Raw genomic sequence first — 6165 nt, 5'->3', positions numbered from 1 at the left:
AAAAATATTGTGTATTGTACAGAGAGATATTATTTATTGTACAATTTGTCTGATCTGTAAATTTATTTAATCGTTTAATAAAATCAAATCGGTGTTTAGTAATTAAAATCACTGAATCTGCATATTTTATTATTTTCAATAGTCTTAGTAATGTATTTAACATATGTTTATAATAACATATTTAGTCTTAATGGTTTCAAAACATCACAAGGTGAGGCAGACAGTACCTCTGGCTCAAGACAGAGGCCAGCGTGAGCCCGTGTTTAAATGCGAGTTACAAAGAAGAAGAAATACACGCATTCAAAACTAGGAAGTCTTTTCACAGCAACAATGGAAGATGCAGATGCTACATCAAAGCTAAAGAAATTCTCAAAACTGGACTTTCAGTCAAAACAAGAAATCATAAATAATGGGTTTTTGTCCAGAAGGATCGGTGTATGGGCTTAATTTAAAAGTAAAGGTAAGACCACATATGCACACACTGCTGTACAGTGCATTATATGTTTGTATAATATACAGTCCACAACAAAAATCAAAGTATATGCAGTGTATATACTTCAATTTGTATTAAATGTGCATGAATTGTGGCATTGCAAAGGCAAAAAATTAAGAACAGAGTTCAGAGCAAATAGGCTCGCTCTCTCAGCTGCTATGAATTGCTATGAATTCCTGTCCACTAAAATGTAGAAAGCATGTTTAATTAATGTTGCTGTAAGCAAACAAATATAAAAGCTGAGCTGGAATTCCTTAAGCAGAAGCTGCACAATGTGCTGGAGTACAGAACCAGCTGGACAAAATATATGTGAATGTTCTACTTTATAACGTCACCCCAGTTTCTGTTGCATTTCAACGTGAGATACAGCAGCTGCACGCTGTGCACTCGTCCATGTCACAAAATTACATCCGAATGGAGTTGAAAGAGTTGGAGCTGCCAGAATCGTCACAGTCGCTTCCCACCTGAGGAGAGACTCGGCGCAGCAGAGCCCGGATTCCTCAGGTGAAAGGAAACGCTACACTAAAGGCTTTGTGTATCTCCTGTCAACCGTCTAGTCCATGTGGAATTTATTTTCTACAGTGCATTAATAGATTAAGATGACTGGCAGCTGCTGTCCTTTCACAATGTGGAGGCCGATTATCCCATCTGGGGGAGTCCATGAAATGACCCCTTTCCCTGTTACATTTTTACAGGTGAGCAATTGTGACCAATCCCTTCCAGGTTCTTGGTGAAAGCCGTGTGTTCCGCCCTTTGAAAGGCTGAGGCCGGATCTCTGTGCTCGTCAGGAGTTGGATCGGCGATCCTGTGGGCAGAATAATCTTCTGTAATCCTCAACTGTGTGATCTGACCACCCCGCAGCAGAGCGCCGGAAGGCGTGGGGAGGTTACGTCTGGAGGTTGGGGGGGGTAAAAAAAATCCTCAATAATTTCAGCTAAATAAAATAAATATGAATAAATAGATAAAATGGCTGGACAGATATAGAATGTGTTAAGTGAAAACATTGGTTCCGATCTGTAAGCCTAAAACCCAAACTATAAAAAGCAGCAACTGGTGAGTCATTTCGACTGTCGAGCTACACTTGCTTTCCAGTTGCATCAGTCCTTTCAGCATTGATGGTCTTAAGATTGTAATACTCAGTGAAATACAACGAGCACTTTCTTGCAGGGACAGTCAATCCTGCATTAGTAGTGTAATGTGGATTTTTACTGCCACTTTAGTGAGTTATGATCTGAGAGGTTGGAGCTGGAGGGGGAGTTGAATTTTCATCTGGGTTAGCAGCGTTTTCATTTTCATCTGAGGAAGTAGTTGTGACTCATGTGAGATGCACGCATGAAGAGATTCAACGAGTCTCGGCCGCTTTCAGACTGGATAAAGGGAGTGCTTGCCGAGCGTTTTGCTCGTAATGCATAATTTGACGAGTTTAATGAGCGATCAGGTTCCACGAAGTCTCCAGGCCAGAATCTCCGATTCCAAGTCATTCTCATTGTGATCATTGGAACCGAATTAAAATAAAAGGTTTATACCGCGGACGGTCTTGTCAGTCATTTTCAACTCCATATTCTGGCTCAGGTGTCCCGTCCTGCGTTTTTTCCTCATCCATGTATGTATTTGTATTATCCTCATCCCAGCTTCGCGTACCTCCAGTCGCCGGATGCGGTCTTTGCCAGTGTGGCTACTCTTCCCCTTCTCCCTTCAGATTGACTGCTCCTTGTGCATCATGCTATAATTGGAAAGGCAAGCTTCTGTCTTTCTTTCTCTTTAACGATTGCCTGAGAGGCTCGGAGACTGAGCTGAGCCAAGCAGAAATGGCAATCCCTGCTCTGGACATGTCATTTGAGATGTGTCCGTTACAGGTGTGTTGCCCTAAAAGCATGCCTCAGCCTAAAAATAGTCCTTAATGACCAATCCTAAGGTGCTCGATCGACCTGCAAGCCGATTTGACTGGGGCGGTGGTGCACAGCTGTGATTACACTGTCAGCAAGTGGCACCCGCTCCCAATTTGCAAGTCCCATTCTCTTTTCTTCAGCTTCTCTCACTGCCACCCCCACATTGGTAGCAATCAGCCAGGTGCTAAATGCCTGGGTGAGGCACAGCTCATGGGGGGGGGGGGTTGCACATGGAAATAAGCATCTGTGATAGCTTGGCAGAAGAGGAAATGGGGCAGGAAATAAGTGTAATTCTCAGAGATGGGGAATCCGGACTCTGTGCCATGGACACGGCGGCAGTGATGGACTCAGGTTAATCATTAACTTGGTGAACTGAAGATAATGAATAGAAGGGGGTTGACTGTGAGCGATTTTTGAAGTTGCTTAAATAAACGAGGGTTAGACTCCCCTCACAGTCACGATTAACAGCGGCACACAGCAGGATGGAGGGGAAAGAGAGCTGAGCCGGGCTGTGGGGAAAACGCTGATATGGCAGCCGCTACAGGAATTACTCCTGAACATTGTTAATGAATAATCAAAGGCGAGAGAGGGTCATGGATGGGATGTATGCAAGTCTCCTCTAAACTCTCATGCAGACCTATAGGTTTAATGAAACTAATTGTTGCATTGACTCAGGGCTCCAAATGTCTTTGAAGCCTGCAGGCTGATGACATAAAATCAAGCTCCCCTTGTTGTTGCAGAAGTATTTACAGAGAGGGGAGAAAATGAAGTCCTCTGGCAGAACAGACCAATTTCACTGATTTATTCTGCACACAGGGATGGATAATCCTAATTCAATGATCACACTAATACGACAGCAATACCAGCGTACAGGAAGGCGCCGTCGACATGTGCTTCAGCTTGATGTTACGCAGCTACTGCACATGAGATAAAGGAGCTTGACGTTTTTCACATCAGTGACCAGATCGTTCATGTGAAACGAGTCGCTGCTTTGTCAATGAGAATTAATATTGTGCCGCATTCTTGCACGATCTATTGTACAACAATGTTCATTCATCTTCAAATCTTTGTGCCGGCGGCGGTGGAGATGGGGCTTCTTTCCTTTGACAGTTGTGTAAACTAGCAAATCTGCTCCAGCTAAATGTTACTACTACTTTATAGCTAACGTTGCTAGCCTGGAAACAATGCAGTATTTTATTTTTGCTGGGATTAACAGGATGGCTGAAAACCGGATTTCATATGTGATTTAGGTTAATTCTGGATGTAGATCTGAAAACGACATTGAGCTCAAAGGATTCAAATGAGGTGTTTGTTAATTGTGCATGAAGAGCGGTAATATTCTGCTCCTACGGTGCGCTGACTGCGTCACTGAGCACCCAGTCACTGAGCAGTGAAGCAGTCCAGGTAGCATGAAGAGACATGAAAGGCAGCAGCCTTAATGCGCTCCTCTCTATCCTCACACTCACAGCCATGTTTCGTTATCTTCCATAAGAAGGAGTCGCTCAACCAGCACAAATCTCCGTTCCCCCGGAACCTCTGATCATTGTTGTCCACGGTGATACACTCCGGAGATGCTGCTTTCACATAATGAAACCAGGAGAGCTGCCCACAGCCGCCTTATAATAACCCAGTGTGCAGTGTGTGTGTGTGTGTGTGTGTGTATCTAGTTTGTCTTTATATGGTATTTGAGAGAAAAGGAAAGAGCTTCAGCTGCAATGCTCATCTGTGTGTGTGCTTAAGTGCAACATGGGGGTGTGTTTTTGCCAGTGCGTGTCCACTTGGTGTGCATGAGTCACTTTGAGAGGTTCACCAGCTTTTATTGAGCTGGGACTCTCTGCTTAAAAGGAGACAAAGTAATTGTCTCCTCAGTTCTCCAGAGAGGAGCAAAAACATCTTGGGAATGACAATTCTTTCCGTTTTCCCACCGCCTGTCTTTGAATGGCAACGGTTCAAACGGGCTTTTTGTGAGGCTTTTTCTACAGGTGACTTTCCAAGCTGAGCGCCACCATCCATCCTCCCCCCCCCCTGCGTGCCATAAACAAATGACAGCCGCTCTCCAGAAGGAAAAAGACGAGTCTCAGAAGCGAGGGTAAACCGAGCGTGGCAAGTAAAAGGAGAGGAGGCAACAGCTCGACAAGGCGCCGTGCTTCCTGTGTTCTTCCCTCTGCTCAAGGGGTCCACGCTGAATCCGTGCGGCAGGCTTATTTAGTTATTCCTTTATTTTGCTGGCTGCTCCTGAGAGGAAAATTTATTCACGAGACATCACATTTGAGCTGTCATGTCGCAAGTACAGAGTAGATATTCAAATTGTGACACGCAGTAAATACACACACGCAGGTTGTCCCACAAGCGTGTGAGCACATACGGGCTATCACACCTACACACACACACACACACACACACACACACACACACGCATACACAGTTTAGCATGCTCCATCTATATTCCAAACACTGACAAAAGGTTAGCGCTGCTTCCAAAAACAAAAGCTGTTGAGAGTTTTCCCTTCTGGCAAGCATAAATTAAGAAGTAGACTTAAACTAAAACTATAATAAAGTAATAACAAATACTACTAAATAGTACCAATTATAGCAGATAGAAATATCTCCTAATTACTCCTGCAATACTTGAAATACTGTTGGAATCCATAATAATAAGATTTAAGTTAAGAAAAGTATCAACGACTCCAACAATTCATTAATATATGAAAGAAATCTTGATTAAATGTTTTGTAATGATTCAATTCAAGTTTGTAGTTAAGGAACAATAATACGAAGTTATGATGTGTTATAACTGTGATATTATTAATAATATCCTGTAAAAGTAAAGCAATAAATTAGAAGAAGTTACTTGTTTAATCTGTCTGAAATTACAAAACATGCAAAACTGGTGTTTCCCAATGTCACTTTGGTGATTTGCAGTCAATGAGGCTGTTGCAGTGACATTAATCAATACTTCCTCTTCTGAGCAGAACAAATTCAAGCCCAGGAACTGGTGCTGCCAGCGAAGCCCCTCTGGAAACAGCCTAAACACACATTTCTTATTCTTTCATTTCAAATCTGCAGCCAGAAGGTTTTGACTTTTGACTGTGTTACGAAAGCAGCCGTGGATTCCTTGAGGAAGACTTTAAAGTCACATGTGAGGCTGTCTAAAGTTGCCGATCTGTGATGTCATCACTGCAGCTATGGAAGCTGTTTCATGGTCTAATTGTTGCTTATGGAGAATTTGAAGGCATTGCAGCGTCTGCTCGTCGGCAACCGTCGGCAGGCGAGGTTGTTGATGTCAAAATACTCGATGTTTGGGCCACAAACATTGTGTACTTTCCACCAGAACATGTAAACATTTACATGGGGGCGGGAGTCAACCCACTCCCCCCGACTTCCCTCTCTACTCCTCCCCATTTGCTATCTTGTCTTCAAATCCTCCCGACACAGACTGTATTTGTTGCTCGATTTTAGGGTCACTCTCACCCGATCAGCCTTCCTGCTCCTGCAGAGAAACTGTGTGCAGAGAGATAAGGATAGAGCGAGCATATGCTTGCACTGGGGAGGCAGGGGGAGGAGAGAAAAACTAGTAAACACGACGGGAAGGCTGAAAGCGTTGCTAATTGGAAAACTCAGAGATCTCTGTACGACTTGTGGAATTTTTTGTGTGACTCTAAGGCGGAAGCCGCGGCAACCCGGGACACCAGATGGGGACAGAGGTCCAGTGTGGGCCGGCCGGTCCCAGCAGCAGCAGTGGGACGCACACAAAAGCTGAGGTGGTGAAATATTAGAAGAACT

Source organism: Brachionichthys hirsutus, unplaced genomic scaffold (genome assembly GCF_040956055.1).
Source record: "Brachionichthys hirsutus isolate HB-005 unplaced genomic scaffold, CSIRO-AGI_Bhir_v1 contig_851, whole genome shotgun sequence".
Lineage (NCBI taxonomy): Eukaryota > Metazoa > Chordata > Actinopteri > Lophiiformes > Brachionichthyidae > Brachionichthys > Brachionichthys hirsutus.
The sequence above is the reverse complement of the archived record's forward strand: the minus strand, read 5'-3'. Positions refer to the sequence as shown.